The 22,239-nt window shown below is 48.1% G+C and overlaps 1 protein-coding gene and 1 long non-coding RNA gene across 24 annotated transcripts in view; one reads left to right on the top strand and one right to left on the bottom strand.

Annotated features, from left to right (window-relative positions):
* The window catches only part of MICAL3 (microtubule associated monooxygenase, calponin and LIM domain containing 3), a 176,210-nt gene that overhangs the window by 9,135 nt on the left and 144,836 nt on the right, over window positions 1–22,239 (top strand). For 19 of the 23 annotated variants that reach the window (XM_068660412.1, XM_068660277.1, XM_068660192.1 and 16 more), the window contains exon 1: window positions 12,152–12,316. The exons of 2 other annotated variants lie outside the window; for them this stretch is intronic. The gene's annotated coding sequence lies outside the window, so the exon portion shown is untranslated. Of the gene's footprint in view, window positions 1–4,823; window positions 5,075–12,151; window positions 12,317–20,434; window positions 20,580–22,239 lie in introns of those variants that run through there. 2 more of the 23 variants (XM_068660224.1, XM_068660256.1) reach the window with 2 other exon arrangements.
* Window positions 5,887–11,882, bottom strand: LOC137844223 (uncharacterized). The gene is made up of 3 exons (XR_011089859.1): window positions 10,412–11,882; window positions 9,280–9,408; window positions 5,887–6,996 (listed from the first exon to the last, which is right to left on the bottom strand). It is a non-coding gene; the product is annotated as an uncharacterized lncRNA (long non-coding RNA).

The following is a 22,239-nucleotide window of genomic DNA, read 5'->3' on the forward strand; positions in this document are numbered from 1 at the left end:
TTACGGTGTGACCTACTGCTTTACCTTAAGCAGCAGGGGAAGATGAAGCTGTTCTGTCACTCAGGGCAAAGGAATCGTGCAATGAGCCTGGCAAGCAAAAGACTGAGAATAGTGCAAGTGAAAGCTAATGTTTTAAACGGGCTAAATCATCTCCCTGCAGCACGAAGACGGGAGTCTTTGGCAGAGAATCACTGTGCAACTCGATTCCTGGCTGTGACATATTTAGGCTTGCATTATCACCTGCTGCCCACACGTATGTGGCATAAGCTCCTCAGAGAACCTGTGAAGAGATGCATTTTCAGTCAGCTGACCTGAATCACTTCTTTGTTGCTGAGCCCCTGAAACTGCTGGAAGGAGAAACGTTTCGTGCCAGACCAGTACAACCTCAGACCAAGCACGTAGCCCTGATTTCCCAAATTCAAAGGTTGACTGACTGTATCATGTAAATCGGGTTTTCTGTGTAACTGAAACCTGATAACTTGGTATCTGCCACAAGTACAATGCAAGCAATTGGTGCTGCAGATAAAGCCAACAACCTTCAAGAAAGCAGTGATTTAATAGACTACTAATTGCTTTGATACCTTTGCTACCCTCCTTATAAAGGACTACAAAATTCTGTGTTTCCTTATGACCCGGGATACTGTCACTGTACGCAATGAAAGCTATCAGACCTCCTTTTTTCTCCTCCTTTTCCTCTGTCTAGCTCTCCTGGGGATGGACGATCCTGGCAGCTAGACCTGCCCCAGGCTTTTGCCTTTTGTTTTCCTGTACTTTTATTTTGGCACAATTCAGAAGTTTTCAGTGTTGTGCTTCCACAATCACATGCTAAAATATTTGCACAGCTGTCTGATGACAGAAAAGGGGAGAGAGAGAAAATCCATTCCTCTCTTATTTGAAAATTAAAAAAACAACAAAACAAACAAAACCACCACCAACAACAAAACAACCAGTCAAAGACAACCAACAAAAACAAACCCACAACCAGAGTTTAGCACAAGTCAATCGTAAAAAAATATCGTCAGTTTGTTCTGCTCTTTCGCCCTGTCCGCTTTTCCCTATGTCCTTCACCTTTCTCTTCTCATACATATAAACCCACCTTTTAATGCTTCTCTTAAAATGCTCAGGGGTTAAAAGCCCATGGGGTTAAAACGCCCGTGGGACTCCACTGCCCACCTGTGTGCACGCCTTTCAGCCTGCTCCCGGCGTACAGAAATAGGACCAACTCCTACAGGCTATCATTAGGCATTCTTCAGGCAAAATTCTGACTGAAGTTGGTGGAAGTTTTGGCAGAAGGGCTGTAAAACTAATTACATTCCTCCCCCAAGTATATATATTGGATGGTGATGAGAGATGAGAAAATACTGCCTAGAAAGAAAGTCCATTAATAAATGAGAACTAGATGCGGGGAAGAACAGTTGATTGAATTATTTATAATGCAGTTATAAAATTGCTGAGTTGCTGGGCTTTCCAGAAACCTATCGATAACAGGCATGATCGTAGCAGCAGTTAATAAGACAAGCAGGAGCAAGGATCTCCATGAAAATCAGGTATGGAAATGTCTCGCAAAAAGCCTAGCATAGCTAAATCATTTAGCACAGAAGGTATTTTAGAGAGGTGGTAACGCTCTAATGGCCTGGAAAACTCATTGTGAGTTTTTACCAGCAGTGCACCACAGAACTTCAAGCAAAAACTGAACAAGTGTGGTCCCCTCTTTTAAAAATAGAAAAACAGCATAAGTGCTCCCTGATAAGGCTAACTATAGATCATGGTGAAAAAGGAAATATGTGCAAAATGTGTGTAAAAAGTATCACTGGGTAGTGCCACTAAGAGCAAAAATGAATGTCAGCATATCTGCTATATTAGACAACCTGTTGCAATGTCTGGAAAGTTTAACTTTTCAAACCTTCAGCGCCTAAAAGAAGTAAAAGTGAAAAGGCCAGCGAGGCCTTTTTCAGCCTTGACATCTCTAATTCCCATGCATGCACTCCCACTGCAAACAATCCACTCCCTTCCTACACGCACAAACACACTCCCTGCCTTTATCCTGCCCTCGGACCACACACGCATCTCTACCCGCTTGCTGCAGCCTCCTCCCTCAGACACAGGAACCCCTTCTCTGAACCCGCTCCTCAAAGAAAGGTGTGTTTCCACCCCGGTCCACCAAGTTGGAGGGTTTTTTTTAAGGGTTTATTGATGTCCCCAGTCACAAACTCCAGACAAAGCAGTCCTTTCTGTGAGGGAACTTCACACCCAGGAATGTGGTCTGGACATCTATGGACAAAGGGACATTCATGTTCCCGCTCCTCTTGCCTCTTAATCCTAAAGGAAGAACAAATGTGCTGACGTTAGCCTTCCAGCTGGGTTTAGGAAACGTGTCCTGCTGCGGATGCATGTTTACGGTATCTCTCTTTTTGTTTGTGGTGTAAGGCTGAGGTGTGCAGGCACAGGGACACGCTCTGTCTGTGCTGGCCTGCATTCAGCAGCCCGGATGGCATTTCCAGCCCGTTAGCCTCCGAAGCGTTCTGCTCGTGAAATTAGCTTGATGAGGCGACTGATGAGAAAGCGGTGCTTATTAGCTGCTGTCATTTTTATACCCTCTTCCAGAAGTAATGGTACAGCAACTCATGATCCCATTAAACCTTCTAGCGAGTGCTCTGACTGTGAAAGGACAAAGCTGCAAACAGCCAAGGCTTCTCGGTGCTGCAGGCCAGGCCTGGCCACCTCCTCTCCCCTGCGCCCCCCCTGCAGCTTGCATAACCCCCGGTAACCCAGCACTGCTCCTTCTCAGGATCGTCTTCTCCAGGGCACAGCTTCATTCTGAATGGCTTCGTGCTATCACACCCAGGGGCACCAAGACTCTTCCACCAAGCCAAGCATAAAAATGTCTGGAGGGGAGGGGGGTCGGCAAGACAGATGTATTTAATTATATGTGCCAGCCAGCATTTCCCCTATGTGAGATTAAGTGTGCAGTTCAGCTTCTGATCTAATTCCATTCTCGTTTAACATCACTGAGGAAGGAGCCATAAACTGCCCACTGTAATGCAGATTTTTATAACGTGCTTTCATATTTTCAGTAGCCTCCCGTCTGTATGGAGCCAGGTGCTCGTAACCCTGGGTGTACTCGTAACTAATTTTTGAACAAGCCACTATGCCACCATGCCAGGACCAGGGGGTGCTGTTAGAGCCCAGCATCTTCAGGGTGAAGGCTCCAGGCTTCCCGGGACAGTCCCGAAATGGGCTCACCTGCTTTGCAGACATACTTCTGTGCTGCCCTGTCTTGCAGCATTGTCATGGCCACCGCTGTATTTGGTGATGTTCTCCAAGCCCCACGTTTTGGAATCACGTAAGCACAGGAGAATGTAACTTCTCCTAAACCAAATTAAATCACAATTTTCTTTTAGTATTGGCGAAAAGCTTGGAAACTGAGTCTGAAGGCAGAAGCAAAGATGAGTAACAAGACTTTCATTGTTACTGTTATTGAAGTCAGGGATTTTTGTAGCCCACTCACAGTTTTCTGAATGTGGTTCAAGTCTCTCTAACCCTTCTGGCTGATACTGCTGCTCTGAGCAAGTCCCGTCCCTGCTGCTTCAGATTATATTGGGAAAAAAAAATGTACTTAATCCCCTGCCATGATAGGATCTTTAATATCTGGATTTTGGCATCAGGAGGCCTGTCCCTATCCAGCAGGTTATGATGAGCCATCGTCAGGGAAAGCTCAAACAATTTGGGTTAAAAGTGAGGACAGGAAAGTTAGTGTGGGTTTTAACTGCTGCTTGTTTGTTTTCGTCCCTACCACCTACGCGTACAAAGAGCTGTATTTGTTACGGGCATCCTGAGAGAGGAAATCTCTTACCTTAAAAGAAGCACTTGGCATTAGGAGAGAATAATATGGAGAGCAACAAAGAACCATTAGTGACGTTTTATTAAGAAGATGAGATAAATAGTCTCTCGTAAACAAGTGGTATTATTTAACTATCCAAGGATTTGCTTTCCAAAACAAGCCTGAATTGTTCATTGTCCAGCAAAATAACGCCTGCTCTGCAGTCCTGACTTCTTCTCTAAATAGAGCACAGAGTCTGCAAGGCTCTGTGCCTGTGGGCTGTCCTACCACATTACTAATGACATTTATGTCAATGCTGTCATAAAAATATTTTAAATAAGTAGAGAACAACAATGTTAAGACCGAGAAAGGATAAAGTGAGGAGGTTTTAGTTCAAGAGACAGGAACAAAGGAGCTCTGCCTGCCCTACAGCTTCCCTGTAGCCGTAGACGGGGCCTCACAGACACACTTGCACTCGCTCGTGTTGGCAGAGAAAAACCTGGCAGAACAATGCCCCGTTGCTGCCTCAGCTGCTCGGTCACCTGCTCAGACAGAATTATGGCACCCTGTCCTAGCTGTTCTTCAGGCACTGGTGGGCACGCATTGATGCTCCGAGGTTTGCCAGAACAAGGTTCCTCTTCCCTGTTGTGCATGTCGCAGGGTTTCCCAGGGGCAGTGAGGGCTCCCTGGGGATGCTGCCAGCATTGCCACACTGTAAACGAGATGGGGCTCCGTGAGGGGAGCAGCCAAAGGTGCGCGCGTGGGCAGGAAGCACTCGCTGTCTGAAACAGCCTTCCTTGAGCATGGGTGGCTTACCCTGGTCAGAGGCCTGGGAGGAGGAGGAGGAGGAGGAGGAGGAGGGGGCAATGCGAGCATTTGGGGTTGCCGCTGCCGCCCAGCCCCCAAAGGAGACCACTGCTGCGTTGCCATGGCAGTGGTGACGAACTGGCAGCCGGAGCCAGCATCGCCCGTCTCCCCCAGCCCCTGCGCGATGATGCTCCGGGAAGGACGCGCAGAAGGAGCTTCGCATCCCAGTCCCCAGCTCCTTTTTACTTCGCCTTCACCTTGCAGAGCTAAAGAAAGAGAGAATTGCCTGTGCAGGCTTTCCGGGGAGAAACCTGTGCGGAGGCAGGGCCCGAGGAGCGGTGAGGGGCTCTGATTTGGGCGCTTACCCTGGCAGAGGCGGGCGAGCTATGAGCACCTGTCGGGGAGGAGCTGACTTGTGCGAGAAGGTCACTTCTACAGCCTTGCTCTGTGAGTACTGACCCCGCTGGCCTCTCGCGCCTTCCGCTGAAAATGTTTTTTATCGTTTCTTAGCAACTACAAAAATCTGTTTTTCCCTGCTTTGAAGGGGAGGGATTTTCTATTGTGCTAGCTCTTTTAAACAACCTCCATGCAAAATCTGTGAAGGTGTTACTGCTGGATTTTCTGCTCTAGGCATGAAGTCCTGCAGGGGCTGCAGACTTAGCCACTTGCAGCAGGTTTCTCACCTGCTGGCACCAAGCAAGCATAGTGAAATCCGCATGGCAGTACCTGCAGTTTGCAGTCAGAGCAGCACAATCCACACCTGAATGCATCAGTACCAGGTTGTGCATCCTAGCCATCTGATACAGCGCTATCCAAAGATCAGCTCTTTCATTTTCCAGCCTTTGTTATACATCCTCATTTGTTTTTGTTAAGATGAAAAATTTTAGCAGTAAGCAAACCAAATGCTGCTTGGAACAGGTGCAGAAAGAGTATTCTTCATATGTGGGATAGGGTTACAAATAATTTCTGTCCAGTGAGCCAAACAAATGCATCAGATAAACCGCTGATAAAAAAGAACGATTATATTGGCACAGATCCACCACACTCCACTGTAGCACATGGATATCATAGGCAAGCACACAAACAGACAGTAGGAAACATACAAAAGCCATGTGTGAGATCAGTCAAGAACAGCTAACAATAGGCATCTCTAAATGTATTAGGGCTACAGAGCAGTCTGAGAACCAGTTTTAAATTCACACTGGCAAAATATTAATTGAATCTCAAGATCCATGAGAATAATATGCTGCTTTATAAAAAACAATTATGCATTGGAAAAAAAAAAAATCAAAGGGATCTGGCACACCATAGTTCTGAAATCTTGGTTAAACTGCAACCCACTCACATGCAAGCTAAGGGGATTTTTTTTTCTTTTTTCTCCAGATGAATTTGATGCTTGTTCTGTTCCTTGGCCAGACAGCAGCACTGGGGCATCTGTAGCTGTAATCTCATTAAGACTATTAGACTGTGCTTGTGCTTGTGTTCTGTTGCTGGCATGGGTTTAGGCAGCCAGATGATCCTCAGAGCATGGATGGCTCTCACAGTTGAGAGGAGATGGGCTACACTGTTTTTCATGAGGTTTGAAAATATTACAACTTCTGCTTTGGAAAGGCACTGTTTGCAGTCCAGCCGGAAAAGCAAATAGTGACAGGTCCACTCAGTCCACACACAAAAGGGAAATTTATGAACATAGTTTCTGTTTGTGGTAATGGGAGTCACATGTGTAAGTTCTCCACACAATGAAGGCAGAATACACTCCCTTCAGTGTGTAAATAGCATAAAGATGTGCCTGTGCGAGTGCTGGCATGAGATGCTGGACTACAATAAGAAAAACAGAAATCAGAAATGAATTATTTGTTCATTTTTCCACTCCAAGAAGCAGTTCTGTGTTCTGCTTTGTCCACTCTGTTACAACTAACACAAGCACTGTAGCTTTTGCTTTTTTTGGAACATTCCACCAAACTTTAAAGTATTTTGATGGCAAGGGATGTTTCTAGGGTCGGACACAAATTCTTCTCATTCCATTTTATTACATTACTCTTCATTACAATTCCTTAGGACTTCATAAATACCTGTTTTTCCTTTTTGCATTCCTGCATCACACAGATATTAGCAGCTGGTTATGTTCCTCTTCAGCAGTGGTGCTTAAGTACTTCTGCATGTAACAGGGTTTCCAGCCCCTCTGTGAACTCTGCACATGCAGACCTCCTGCACATAAGCCAGTACCGGTTTATGTCATTCGTGCATGAGCCTCGGGAAGCCGTCTTTGCTGAATGAATGCCAGTGTACCACACAGTTCATAAATATGTAAAAGTAATGGGCCCTATCCCAACAAGCTCAGATTCAGAAACGTTTAGCAGATGTTCTGGCTGTGGGGGAGGAAAACAGGAGATGAATAAATACAATACTGCAATAACAAATACTTTGTTGATGAAGCCGCACATGAATTACAATGACAAACACACCCCTACCAGGACTTTGACCTACCCATGAAACAACATAAACATGTTTTATTAATAGCAGTTCCACGTTTTCAGGATCAATATAGTGACTTCATCGATTTACTTTCCCCTTTTTATTAATACTTCTCTAAACAGTGATGAATTTGGATGGAACATAGGTAGAGTCTTTTTCATAGCTTGCCAAAGGACAGATCTAATACTACGAGTAAAACAGTGAGGTTCTCAACGAGGACCCCAGAGCCTTTTGCTAGAGAGCCTAACCATGGATAAGTTAAGAGCTTGAAGAAAACTTCCAGACTTGTTTGAGAATCAGGCCTGTTGGTTATTTCTAGACAACAACACAATGGAGCTGCTCTACACAGCTTGTTTAGAGGAGTAAAATGATGTTGTTTTAAAAACAAGTATACAAAACATGGCTCAGACTCCTTCCTAATCCAAACTCAAAAAAGGAAACACGCGTTTTAGACCTTAATGCATGCTATGTGGAGTAAACCAGACCCAGGGGAAGCCCTGCACAGGCAGCCCTTGTGCAGGACTCTTGTAGCCCAAATTAGGTCAAGAACCAATGAGGTGTCTTGGTGACGACATCGTAGGCCTTTCTTCCCATTCTACTCGACCAAGGCATATTTAAATCTTTTTCTTTACTCCTTCTCAAGGACTATCTGAGTAAAAGGAACTGCTGTACTCATGATTTTTTGTTTAATACATTAATCGCATAGGATGACAACAGTTATCTTCTTGCATATTTACATTTTGCTCGTTGAAAAGCACTTGTCTTTCTGTTTTAGGTGGTCTTGTACCTCTTTACATGTCCAGGTGTTCTATAAGCAACCATGAAGTCAAAATCATCTGGGTTACTTTTCCTTACTGTCCTGTACAGTTTTGGGAGGGATTTTTCTGTCCTTGTGTAGCCTTTCTTTTAGGTTGTCTCTATTAAAAAAATATATATATATAGTACAGTGTAGTGAAGTGAAAGTTGTGTGTTTCTCATTAGCTTCTCATATGCCCACAGTCCTGAGTAGTAGCAGCAAACCTGACTGCAATTTTAGGTTTTACTACTTGGACAATCTGTGAGCAGTGAAATTACCTGGAGTGTGTGTGGACAGACCCAGAGCCTCTCTAATTTCTAAAATACTCCCAAATGCTCAGTTTACACTCAACATTCAGCAGATTTGCATGTAGCTGCAGGGAGAGTTTCCTTATGAGTTCCTATATGAACGTGTATTTTCTTAGCCTGAAGGATTAGAAATGTTTTTCTAAATGCTCAAAGTCTAGTGGATCAGGGGGCTGGCTTTTTATTGCTCTGTCAAGCTGGAGGAGTTTTGACCTAGAAAAGCCTTTGTGTTTACATGGTGAGCCAATAAGAACTTTTTCAAAGTGAATTAGACTTGTATTTGCTTTCCTGTAATGAAACACCACTAGCAGTTTATTTGGAACTCAGCTGCCACCCCTGCACACAACATCACTCCAGATTAGTGTGGACTTGTGTGTTCAGGGGTGGTGGAAAGGGTTAAAAACTTTCATTTTATAAATATTACAGTTACTCAAATGCTCATGCGATAAATATCCACTGGCATGCAGGAGGACATAGGGTTCATGATGACTTCTGCCTTGTATTTCAAAGACAAATTGAACACCTGTGTTATTGCTTAGGGGTTAAGCTCTTTACATTTTCCCCAGAATTGGACACTTTTTCCTGCTAACAGTTGCAGCTGATGCAGAAGATAGCAAATTTTAAGGCCTCTGTAGACTAGATTTTCTCTGCTGTCCCTTGGTTTCTTCGGGAAACATTTGTTTCTTTTGGAAGCATTCAGCAGCTGGTTTGTATACAGATTACTTTTACATAAAGGAACTATGCTTTAGCTACCCAAGTAGATGCGAGCATCAGAAAATAAGGCAATATAACCCATCACAGAGATCCCACATTAAATCGCCTCCAGCAGGCAGCAATATAAATGCAGTGACTTTTAGCAGAAACACTTTTGTACGGGAGACAAAAGTTCTGGTTAATGGAGAGCATTTCAAATGCTTCAGTGTCACTTTGCTTTCATGTTGTTGCCTTGACTTTTACAAAGTGACATGTATGTGGAAAGCACACAAAACCCTCTAGCACCATAAACATCATGCTAAGATGTACAAACTGGAGGGGTGTTTGCAGAACACTCCAAGTGCTCCTTCTGTTCAACATACCAGTGGTAAGGCCACAACTGGGAGCACGCTGTGTGCTGTTCCTGGCAGTGAAATTCAGGACGGACGTGAACTAAACTGAGAGCCTCCAAATATGAGCATCACGAATCACCAGAGGTCTCACAGTGTAACCTAGGAAGACAGATAAGAAGAAATGGCATTTAGGTCCGGAGAATGTAATCAGAAGTGACACAGTACGTCTTCATGCAATGAAAAGGCTGCTGCAAAGGTGAAAGGAACAAATGTTTCCTTTGTCTTTGATGGGTAGCATGAGAAATAGATTTAAATTATGGTAAAAGGGATCCAGGTAAATCACTATGGAAAAAATAAAGGCAGGAAGAGTGAATCATGAGAACAGAGTGGCTCGCCTGCGTGGCCTGTGGTGTCTGCAGCGTTGGAGGCCTCTAAGGGGTCAAACAGATGGGGCAGAGATGCTTTCACAGGGATGGAGTTAGAGGACCTCTCAGTACCCCTTCCAGCCCTGGAATTCAGTGATCGCCTCCTCATCTGAAAATTCCCTTGCAGTTTTTACTCGTTAGTTCTCAGTATTTTAAGAGGTTACCAGTTCCCACAGGACTGGCCATGCACCTGGCCAGTTCTGAGTTTTGGAAGGCTGTCAACAGAGAATTCAAGATTCCTTGGCCATTTTTACTGTGAAAATAGCTTTGATATCATGGAGAAACTAAAAGCTTCTTTGGATTTTCTTCTGTAACTTGCCTTCCTTGCTGTAATCCTTCTCTAACTGGGAGCAGCAGCTGGCCCTTGTGAACCTTCAGTTATTTTAGAACCTGAATATATAAAGAAGGCAGGCACTATTTTTGTATATATTGATTTTTCGAAATGGGGCACTGTGCCATAACCTGACCTTATTTTGAGCAGCAGCAGCTCACCTCCTTTTAAGAGCTGAATCCTGAGCCACGGTGTTTTTCCCTGGGTTGGTTTGGGACTGCTGCCTCGACTGCTGGCCAGCTTACTGGAGGTGACTTCTGGAGCGCGAGGCGCCCGGTTTTATGGTGCTTGCAGGCACTTGTTCACGGGGAATCGCTGCTTTGCTGACGCCAGGTGATTGTTATCTAGCCCAGTGCAAAGCAGCAGTACTGTAAAGGCCTCAGGGAACAGACGGCGATGGGCTCACCTTGTACATCACAAGCCTGGAACATCAGAACTCTGCAAGGCTGAGCTGCAGGGTCTCAGTTTTCTTAGCTTGTTTCTATGGAGTAGCCATTTTGTAGCGATATCCCAACCCCTCGCTTTTGTGTGCTCTCGAGGGTGTGTTTTATTAGCCTAAAGTTCTGTATGGCATTGCCTTGCACCCTCCTCCCCTCTGAACACCACGTGCAGGCAGTAAAAGGAGACATGCAAAGGAAGCACAGTGCTTTGTTTTTGCTTTAGTTCTACTTGTTTAAACCCTTCCTCTTACAGTGCATTGTGAAAACTCCTCTGGGAATCTGACAGCATAATGATGCAAATAACCCTGTCATATGACTAAGCCTCTCTGTTGCTGGATTCCCAGATACCAAAGCAAAACGTGCAAGTCTTGCTGTGGATGGCATAGGCAGCTTCATTCTTGAGTGCAGATGGATCTCCGGTTCCCTAATGGGAATTGTTTGGGTCCTAATTAGCATTTTACGAAGATTACTGTTAAACTGACAGCCTTCCTGATTGTTCAGAGGCAAAGTGCCTAGCTGGTAATCAGTGGACACACCGTATGCATTGGCCTCTTTGAAAGCATTTAAAAATATCTTCTATATTGCCATCTGTGAACCCTCTCCTCCACCTACTTCCATCTTGCAGTAATTTAACACATCCTCAGCCTGCATCTTTGTAGGGAAAAACACCTCAATCTTTTGGCTATCAGCAGTTAACATGAGCTGCTGCCTCCCCTGCAAAGAACTGCTACACCACTGACCTTGGGTGACTTCCAAGGGGGGAATATCCACTGCCTGCAGGTCTGCCTGCCCCTTGGCACCTGCACGTGTACGAACACAGGCACCTGCTCAGGTAAGGACAGACGTCTCTGCCAGATTTTCCACCATGTAAGCTGAGTCAGCTGGCTGCGGCTCTCAAGTGACTGCAAACGGTAGCTCTAATTTCTATGCTCATGGAAACTCCATCAGTAAATAGGGTGGGCTGAGCCAAGTTTGTATCAGCCAAAGGCTTCCCTCCATCTGTTCTCAGGCAGGGATATAGATAGCGATTTGGGAATTGTGCACTTCTGGCTGATATTTGTCACACCACGGCAGAGTAAGAATTTCCTCTGCCATGTCACGAGCTCATTTGGTGCATCTCTTATGAGCGGTATCATTTTGGTTTGTATCACGTTATTGCAGGACCTGACTGCTTTTCAAGCCAAAATCAAACCCAAAATCTTTATCAGCTTATGGAAGTAAAAAAAAATTCCGTTAAGGTAGGGTTGGAAAACTCGGTATCTGGGCCTTCCCCGCTGCCTCAGCGAGCGGGGCAGGAGGGCAGGGGAGGCGGCACACCACGACGGGACCGCAGTGGCTTCACAGCGCGCACACGAGGCCCGGAGAGGAGCGTTGCTGCGGCTCGGGGACCCCCTCACCTCAGGGATCCGACCGTTAACGGCACGCGCCCACCCCTAACGGCCGCCGCGCGCGCGCACGCCCCCGCCCGGGGCACTTTAAACGGTCGCTGCCTCGCCCCGCCCCCTCCCCGTAGCCCCTCCTCTCCCCATCGCCCCGCCCCCTCCTTAGCCCCTCCCCTTTTTTCCCTCCGCCAATCCCGTTCCGCGCCCCCCTCCCCTCCGCCAATCACCGCCCGGGCCCTTCCGATCCGAGCGCGGGGTGTGTGGGGGGGGCGAGGGCAGTACCATCGGCAGGGCGCGGGGGGAGCAGGGGGGGGGTCAGAACGAGGCGGGGGCAGGCTCCCCGCCCGGCCGCGTGGCTCTCAGCGCTCCCCGGGGCCGCGGCGGGAAAGGGGCGGAGCGCGCGGGAGGGAGGGGGGAGCCCCGCCCCCTGCCCCCTGCCAACGGCCGGCGGCGGGCAGCGAGCGGCCGCGGCGCCAGCACCAGCACCAGGTGAGCGGGGCCGTTGGGGGCCGTTGGGGGCCGTTGGGGGCTGTGCGGGGCCCGGCAGGTGCGGGCCGGCGGCGGGCAGAGCCGGCACGGGCAGATCGGATGGGATCGGGTCAGATGGCCGCCTTCCCTTCCCTTCGCTTCCCTTCCCTTTCCTGCCTTTCTGTCCGCCTCCCTCCCTCCCAGCCGGCTGCCGTGTCCCGCTGTGACCGCACAGGGCACGGGGAGCGGTGCGCCGGGAGGGCAGAGGCACACGGTGTGTGTGTGAGGGGCTGCCCGGGGTATAAAAACGCCGGGGGTCTGGGGCAAGGCACGGCGCTGCTCGCTGTCTGTGCCCCCCGGCCCTGAGGCAGCTGGGAGGGGCGCGGGGCAGGGCGCTAACGGCGTTTGGCTTCTGTGGTTTGAGGCAAGGGAGGATGCTCACCCCTGTGGGCAGTCTGCCCCCTACCCCCCCTGCCTTCTAGTTTGTTTTTATTTTTATTTTGGCTTAGCATCAAGAGGAAACTCAAACACGTCTCTTCTTCGTGCTCTGAGGTGCTGGGGTTGTCTCCATTCAAACGTGTTTGGTGCGACTAGGAAAGGAAATGCGAGTTTTCGCTGATCTGAGACAGCGGTAAATTAACAGCAGAACTGCCTCAATTCCATCAAACAGGAGCCTGTTTCACCCCACAGCTCTCAAGGAGAATTCACAATTCTCCCTCTTTCTGCTAGAGGCGTGCAGTGGCAGCACGGCTTCTTGCTGAAGGCACAACCTGGTTGCTCCAGCAGAGATCGGCTGTCCTGAAACTGCTGCTTTTGCAGTGGGCAACACGAGAAACTGCCTTGCATGTTTGAGAAAGGATGCTGGCAAAGCTACGGAAACAAGGAAAACCTTCTTACCGCATTCCTTTCTATCAGCCTGCCACTTCTGCCTTCTCCCGAGATCTTCATCTGGGTTACATGTTAACCTTTCTCCTTTCTTTTCCCGATAGCGTCTGTGAGATATGATCTTTTGTGTCTAGCCACATGGTTAAAACTAGTCTAGGCTGTCCTTGCTTTGTGTCTAGATATTTTTTTGACACTCAACCATTCAAAACAACGACCATTTTACTGAAAATGGTGTTTTTGGATTTGTTCACCATTAAGACTTCTAGCAAAATCATTCTCAGGTGGGTCCTGCAGGTACTGGCATGGCCAGTTTCCTTCTTGGTCGCTTTCTGCTGGCACGGAGAGGGGCATAAGATGGAGAATTTGACAGGTAGTCCCAGCTGTCAACGCTGCCAACCTTCAGGCATCCGCCAAGGCCTCCCAGTTTTCTGTCTTCACCTTGCTCATCCCAAAATAGGAGTGGCAGATACAAGCGCTTTTCCCCCACCATGCAAGCGAGTCGTGTGAATGCCTCTGGAGCTGTCGGCCCCGAGATCTCCAGGGGTTTTCTGCCTGCCGACCCTGCCTGAACCACCACAGCCAGGCAGCAGGCTGAGCGGGCCACTGCTTTCTGTCCTGAGCACGTGTGGTTTTTTTGCTGTGTTCCCTTCTTTCTTTGAATCCACTTGTCTGGCGGTCATCCCATCCCTCGAATTGGAGCCTGTGTGCAAGAGGTGTTTTCTTGCTCTGCTTCTGTGTAGTGTACCACACCGGGGAGTTCTGGTTTAGCCTGATCTCAGACGTTGTTGTAGGGTACCAAACATAACTTCAGTCCTGCAGTTTTCCCTTTTTTGTGCAGTTTCTAACATCAGGGACGTTTGTCTGATGGAATGGGTCTTCTGCTGGGTTTGTCTGCAGCAGCGTTCCAGTTGTACAGCTTAATTAAAATCTGGGAAATAAACCACTTATTGCATCAACTTCCTCTTTGGCCAGCAGGAAAATTGTTCAGTGTTACTGCTTTCTGCCCTGCTGCTTGGAAATAATTCCTCTGAATCTGCAGTGCTTTGAAGTGGGGCAAGGCTCGCTGGGAGCTGCTGTGGTTGAGGGAAGAGGGCATTTCAGAGCACTGAAGACTTTATATTTAAAAAAAAAAAATCTCTCCCTTTCAAGCTTTCCTTTAGCTACGTCCCTTATCGTTGCGGCTGCAGTATGCTTTGTATGAACTTTGTGTGATGTCGAAGGAAGTCTTAGGGTATAATCCTCTACTCTTCGAAGTAACTTTTGAACTGAAGTGACTTAATGGATAGGACAACTTTTAGTGATTTCCCTTTAAATTATTAAGCTCTCTACTCTAAATCTGTGGGGAGACTTCTTGCTGGAAGTTAAAGTGTAGGCAGCACAGCAGCATTTTTGTGGTATCATATCTTGACTTGCCATCTGTGCCATGCAAGTAAAAATGCCTGTGGCCGTGCAAGCCCTATCTAACATCTCTATCTTTTTATGGCCTTGGTGGAAGTGTGGTGCTTGTAGTGGGATGGTGGGGAGGCCCTACTGGCCCTTCTCTTGGTGTCTCTAAATGCGCAGTGTGGGCTTGCACAGCTGTTACAGCGGGCTTCTCTTTTGCCAGGTCCTGTGAAAAGGTTGGTATCAACTGCTCCATTTCCGTGAGACACTGTAGCTCGCAAAGACTTGCACCATTTCACGCTTGTGTTTTTTCAGGGCTCAGTAAAGAAATGAATCTTGAGGCACCAGAAGCCAAATTTGGCTCAAACCCAGTTAAAAGCACAACACCTGGTACCCACCCAGGGATTCCCAGGTAACAGCCTGCCCTGGGTCTGGTGTTGGGAAGCGTCCTCTTAACGCTTGCAGCACCGTGGTCCTGTGACAGGAGGAACAGAGGGGAGCTGGGAGACTCGTCTCCTCTGCCGTGTGGTCGTCTGCACAGAAATGAGGAAACGTGTGCCTGGGAGTCTTGCTTTAAACACCCAAATGGAAGAACATTTCACTGATCTGTTCTGTAGAACAAAGTTATTCCCAAAGGTAGACGGTCGGTGTGCAGTGTGGATGGGGCTCCGTCTGCTGGAACAGCAGAGAGAAAAGCCTCCTGAGGCTTAGGAAGGGTAAACAGTTTGGGGACTGTGGCCTGATTCCGACAGCTCGCTTAGCCAGGGAAATCACTACTGAAGCAAGGCTCCCGTTGAGAGTCTGGGAGAGCTGTGCCTCTTCCTGCATTGGGTGGAAAGAAAGATGAGCTCAGAGGTAGTCGCCTTTGTGTATGGTTTCCTTGGTGAGCCTGGGAGGTCAGTGCCTTGCACCTGAGATTTCGTCTGGGTCTCCGAAGTGGTGTTTGGCTTACTTTGGACTTTGTAGGGAGAATAGGACTGCTCGCACGGCCAGGTAATGTAGGGAAAGGCTGGGAGTCGATGGCACCTGGTCTGCTTCTGTACCTCAGAGAAAGAGAAGTTCGTGCATGTGAAGGTGGATGGAGGAGGTACCCAGACGCAGACAGCCTCTGTAGCAGATCTCTGCTATTGATTTTCCACAGTGCTGGTATTTGGTGTTCCCTCAGCAAACGCAGGTGGGCTACAACTGGGACCATCGCTCTGTCTGAATACTTCTCATGTTGCTTTTGCATCGCATCTAAAGCCTGGTGCATTACACTTACGCCTGGAGACCCACCCAGGGCTCTGCTGTGCCAAATGCTGTGTTAAAGCACAGTAAAAATGTCCCTGCTCTGAGTATTCTTTTGCTTAATAAGGCATACGAGAGTGGAAGAAAGCAGATACCATTTTCTATTGATGTTTCGAGCAGTGAATGCTGGCAAGTTTTGAATTTGGTGCCTTGGATAGAATATGATTTGATAGTGGATTTATTTCAGGACGTGAGCCAGCCTTCAAATCATCCTGTGGGGCACTTCTGAGGCTGCCAAATGTCAACTCTGTGGGCTTATGGGGGGTGTGTCTGTGAGAGGTGTGTGCTTCTGTATGGTCTGCGAACCTTTGTCTCAGAATATCTGGCCCTGCTTGGGCTGAACGTCAGCAGCGCTGAGGGACGGAGCCTGGCATCCCAGCAACAGGGGAGGGTTTCTGGTGTCTCACCCTCACGTGTCACGGCACGGTGGCACCAGAAAACTGGCTTTTTGGGTGCCTTCAGGGCAGAGCGTGCTGCTTAGGTTTGCTACTCAGTGCTCCTTTTGGTTTCCTCCTCTTATGCATTTTCCTTCCATTAGCACATTTTCCTCTTTTCTGTCTCTGGTCTCCCCCAGCCATTTGCTTTCTCCCTCAGGGCCGTTTGCTGTTCTACCCTTCTTTGGTGCATGGAGGAGAAACCAGTGACTTTTTTTGAGCAATATCTATAATCCTATTTCTGACCGGGGGAGCCAGAGGGAACATAAGAGCAGGGTATGTCTCACGGACTGGATTAGCTGTGCAGCTTGGTGTATTATTATTGTTCTGAAGTGAATCAGTTAATGTTAGTTCAGAAATGCTATAGTCCCAACTGTGATCCGAAACAGCTAAATTGCTTGGAGAGTGTCACTTGAGATGTTTGCTTCCTCTGCAAGAGAATTCTTCTGGTAATGTGCCCTTTTGTGGACGGTTGTCTAGCTGTCTCGTCAGTCTGGAGAGGCTTGTTTTTAGTGCTATCTGCTCTCTGGAGAGTTTATTTTTAAATAGTTGCTGAAGCAACAGTCTTGTAAAATGCTGCAGTGTTAGGATAGAAAGAATTAAAGTGTTTAGTAATCCTTCAAAGGGATAGAAGTAATTGTTTCTATCTTCCCTTCTCTAAGGCTAGCTGAAAGCACTGGTGAAACCGCGTTCTCGTAGAAGACTAGCTTCAACATTTTCTTCCTCAGAACCCCTCTGTTTCAGCTGGGGAATGTCCACCTTTTAAACTAGTGTTTAAAGACCGAATGTCTGAGTTCAGGAACGGCTGTGCCCTGTCCTTCACTCCTGCTATACGAACATGGCTTATTTTCTCCCGGGACGAATTCTGCCACCTGGAGATGGGCCGTGCCGTCAGACAGGCACTGTGGCCCCCATAACTCCTATGAAGCAGTAGAGTGGTGCTTTAGAAGCCAGATCATTTACTTTTTCCACAAGAAGCATTTTGAAAGCTTTCCTTCTTTGTGCCAAAACCTGAGCTGTTTACTCTGTGCCAGAAAATTTCAAAGAAAACCTATTTCAAAGAGGTCAAATCTCCTTATGCTCTGTTCCTGGGGCATCGTAGGAGCTTTACGTTATATCATTTTCTTGATCTACAGTTCTCAGTTCGGTTGTATCAGCACGACAGTTGTGCTTAATGAAGCTGTTGATTTTATTGGTAATCGTGTCGTGTCACTGCTGAAACAGATGATTAATCGAAGGCAATCACAAACATCAGCACAGACGGAGTGATGAATGGACTGAGAGCAGCCCTGAGGAGAAGGACCTGGGGGTGCTGGTGTATGAAAAGCTCACCATGAGCCATCAATGTACATTTGCAGCCCAGAAAGCCGACCGTACCCTGGGCTGCATCAAAGCAGTGAGGCCAGCAGGGCAGGGAGGGGATTCTGCCCCTCTGCTCTGCTCTGCGAGGCCCCACCTGGAGCCCTGCCTCCAGCCCTGGGGCCCCCAGCACCAGGACAGGGACCTGTGGGAGTGGGCCCAGAGGAGGCCACGAGGCTGATCAGAGGGCTGGAGCACCTCTCCTCTGGGGACAGGCTGAGGGAGCTGGGGGTGTTCAGCCTGGAGAAAGGAAGGCTCCGGGGAGAGCTTACAGCGGCCTGCCAGTGCCTAAAGGGGCCTGCAGGAGAGCTGGGGAGGGACTCTTGGTCAGGGGGTGCAGTGACAGGACAGGGAGAGTGGCTTTAAACTAAAAGAGGGTAGAATTAGATTAGGCGTAATGAAGACATGCTTCACTTGAGGGCGGTGAGGCCCTGGCACAGGCTGCCCAGAGAAGCTGTGGCTGCCCCATCCCTGGAGGTGCTCAAGGCCAGGCTGGATGGGGCCTTGGGCAGCCTGGGCTGGGGGAGGTGTCCCTGCCCGTGGCAGGGGGTGGAACCAGATGGTCTTTAAGATCTCTTCCAACCCAAACCCTTCTATGATGATTCTGTGATGCAAAATGTTACCTCCAAATATAAAGGGTTGTCTTCTTTCCAGGTCTTTATTCCTTTATTGATCTTCTCCTGTGGTCTTCAGCTATCACAAAAGGCCCTTTGTTGTTCATTTGGCTGTTAAACTGCATTTATTTTATGCTTCATCAAGCTCTTAATGAGCTCTGGGTTTGTAATATCACAGGTCTGGATCTCCAAGGGTGAGAGAAGCTGACAGGTTTCATGAAACTGTAGGGAAGAACCACCGCATGGGAGGATATCCCAGGCAGGCAAGGCTTTTTTGATGGTGGAGAGCAATGGTGGTAAATTCTTCATTATGCGTTTATGCATTCATGCAAACTCTGATAACTCACAGGCATGATGCGTTCTCACAGTCAGAGTCTCGTGGTGGATTCATCCATGAGGCACAGTTCTGTGGTCCCAGGCTGTTAAGAAAGGAAGGGATTTCACAGCAATGACGTACAACAGAAATGAAAAAGAAGGTAACGGAAACAGAGGACAGGGCAGACACAGCCAGGTATGTTCAAGACGTGGAGGTTTGACTTGGCCCATGAGGCCGGTGTGTGCTGCACACCAGCCAGTCTGGGTTCTTCCTTTTCTTGTTGGTGTCACAACAGAGATGGATCTCGAAGGGAAGACTCTGCAGTGGACTGGAAATAAAGTGCTGTCAGATGAGCACAGTAAATCAAGATGAGCGTTAATTTCTTCTGTTGGATTTGGGGATGAATTGCCTTACAATGCTGTGCTAATTATGGCAATTGAGGAAATGATTCACAAGAGTGGGCAGCTGAGCGTGGTCCTTCTAGCAGCTGTCTTAGCTTAAGCTAGGTTGACTTATTTACTAGAATTGTGTTTCATTTGCTACAATGACAAGTTCTCCATTTTAATTCCTATGGCTTAGCTGCAGTCCTTTGCCACCTGGCAGGAGAATGGCAAAGCCCTCAGCCTGTCCGCAAAGTCAGGCGTGCGACTTGGCTGTATGTGGCAAAGTTTCTTTACAGGGGTGTGGACTAGAAGTTTATTTCCAGTGCTGTAAGTTAAATGCTAGGCTGTGTAACACAACCATGACGTTTAGTGTTAATAGTTTCACTGCGTGCTGCTTCATTTTCCTGGGGCTTGCTGCTTGCTTCGTTGCGGAGGCAATAGCCTTGCAATATCCCAGTCCTGGGGCACCTGGCAGCGGGTAGATTTTGTGATCCTGTTCTCAAATGCAGTCATGACTTAAAATAGGTAATACTTAAAATGCATTTCATTCAGTTATCTCAGCTCTCTGCCCCTATTTCCCCAAGCAGAATGCAAAAGATTGGCGTTTCCCCTGGCCAGAATGGCTCCTGCTGTGCGTTACACAAGTTGCTGTGACCTGCTGGAGCTTGTGCCACAGGCAGGCACAGCAAACGCATGCAGGGTCTGCGGAGGTTCAGTTGTGGCAGCGAAATCTTTAGGTAGCAAGGTCATGTCCATGAGATTAACGTGCGTACAGCAGTCCCTTCCGTGGAAAGGAGTGTTTGGTAGACATTAACTTTTTATAGGCTGATGACACCCACGTACTGCAGAAAGATTCTCTGTTCTGTGAAGGCCTCAAAAACAGTGGTGATGTGAACCCCAGACAGGCCCTTCAGCTCTGGGATCAGAGGGGCTTTTCTTTAGGAATAGAGCTGGGGGGGAGACACGATGGGCTGGCCAGGCATTTGGTAACATGCTCTGATTGGTGTCAGGCTGCCAGCAGCAGTCCGCTGCTGCACTGTGCTCTCACCTGCACATCAGCTGGGGCAGCCTGGAGAGGTGCTGGGACCCTGCGGGTGGAAATGGCCTTACTTTGCTCCCAGGCAAAGCCCTGACAATCAGGAGTTAACACTTGGAGAGGAATGAACTGAGGTCAGCAGCACCAGCAGTCTGTTCAGTAAATAATTTTCTTTGTATACTTACTCCATTCTTTCACTCATTATTTGCTCCACTTATTCTTTTCCCTTCCTACACGCACACACACACACACACATGATTTTTTTCTGGCTTCATTATTCTCTCTTGCCCTAGTTATTGCCTTCCAGAGGCCACTTGTCACTGTGACCCTCCCTCTGGCTGAGGAGCTGCCGATGATAGGTTTCCTGTAAAAGAACCACCCTCAAGCTGGGATGGACACCTACACTCTGCGCTGGAGATGCCAGGCTGTTTTCCAGCTGCTCTTGCGAGTCCTCTTGCTCTGAGCACTGCAGTGGATGCACAGAAGGCAGCGCGCAGGAGGCAGAGTACTGCTCAGCCAGACACAGGGGGATCAGGAGCTGTTTCCCATCTCTTTTTCCCCTTTGGGGGCAGGCTGCGAGCTCCTGGGTGAGTGAGCATCTGATACGTGGCATGTGCTGTTCCAAAATGCGAGGGGAAATCTGTTACAATGGCCGTGCTGTTACTGAGGGTGACTGCAGGACGAGGCATTGCTTAATGGTGGAGCCTGCAAAATGCAGCAGGCTGTGATGCTGCTGCTTGGATGTGATGCGATGAAAAGAGAAAGCTCTGAGGGTCACGGATCTGAGGGTCCACAGAAAGCAGCTAGAGGAAGTACGACTGGGGAGGGGGGGTGACCTTGAACGTCTGCTCAGTGAAACAATCCAGGTGTGACTGGTGTTTAGGAAATAATTTTTTTGGGAGGCCTTTTGTTGGGTTGGGAGTAGTTCAAATGTTCTGTGTCTGCTCAGCGATCCGTTCTGCTTTTTCACTGCAAGTGTAGTACCTGCATCTTCTGCATGTGATGCTGTAACTCTTCCTGTCCCCAGGCTGCTGAGAGCTGTGCCAAATCGCTTTTTCTGGGCATCAAATTGCCCGAAGGCCTCACGAGCAGGAAGAAATGACTGTTTAGCAGGCCCAGTGTAGCAATTGCATGGCAGCTGTTTAGACGATGGCCTGTGTATAATGGTACACGCACTGGGGGCAGGAGGGGGGCTCTGGTCTGCGCTGCTCAGCCACTCCAGCCTAATGCTTCTCGCCTGCCGTTGGAGCCTCCGTGTACCTCTCCTTTGGGGCACTGTCGCCTCCTTCATTCTTCTGAGATTTTTATGCTTTCCATTGTGTTTTCTTAAATGAAAAGGCAGCTCTAGAAACAAACAAACAAAATTCCTTTCTTGCTTGCCTTGTGGTTTTCACTTATAAGACTGATTTTCCTTTCACTGGCATGGCAGTATTAAAAGCAGGACTCTTCTTGGCTAGACTCTGTTCATGCAGAGCCTGTGGGGTAAAATGAATGTAGTGCTTGCTCTAAGAGTTTGGGTTTTTACCCCCCTTGGTTTAAATATTGATAGCAGTGAAGTTAGGACTCCGAAGATACTAAATGAAGACAACTGTTCCTTGTTCTCTGACAGACTTTGTGTGCAGCTTTCCTATAGCTGCATTGTTCAGTAGAGTGCTTTACTTTTCAGTAAATAGACAGTCTTTAAGGCCCTCAGGTTCTTCACATCTGAAACAATAGGCCTAATCATCAAAGCTAAATCCAAAAGGAGAACAATTAGGAAGGGCATGTTTTTTAGGAGTGTCTTGGGCAGCGCTCCTACCTCCAGCTGCTTGTTTTTATCCTGGGGTGCCGTGTCCTCTGCTCCTCTTGCTGTCACACAGCACAGCTGTCTGGGCACGCATGAGAAGTCTGATCAGAAAAGTGATCTCAGTTTAAAAACAGCCGTGCTGGAATAAAAGGCAGCGAACCTGCCCAGGTTGGCTGCGCAGTCCCGTGGCTGTTGTAGCAGCACTCCTGGCTGGGTGGGATGGCTCAGTGTGGGGTGGTGATGGGGCTGCTGTCAGTACTGCTGGGGGCCTGGTGGGTGACACAGGCTGGGGTTGGTGCTTGATGGGGTGGATTGTATCTGGGGGACGTCCTTTTGATAGTGGTTGGATGAGGGACCACTGAAATCGCTGTTTCTCTTGAACCGTTCCTATTTTTCTGGTTTAGGGTTTCGGTTTCAAGGCTTGTGTTGTGACCATGTTCTGCTTTTCTAGGGTCCAGGCT

Source organism: Anas acuta, chromosome 1, assembly GCF_963932015.1.
Source record: "Anas acuta chromosome 1, bAnaAcu1.1, whole genome shotgun sequence".
Taxonomy (NCBI): domain Eukaryota; kingdom Metazoa; phylum Chordata; class Aves; order Anseriformes; family Anatidae; genus Anas; species Anas acuta.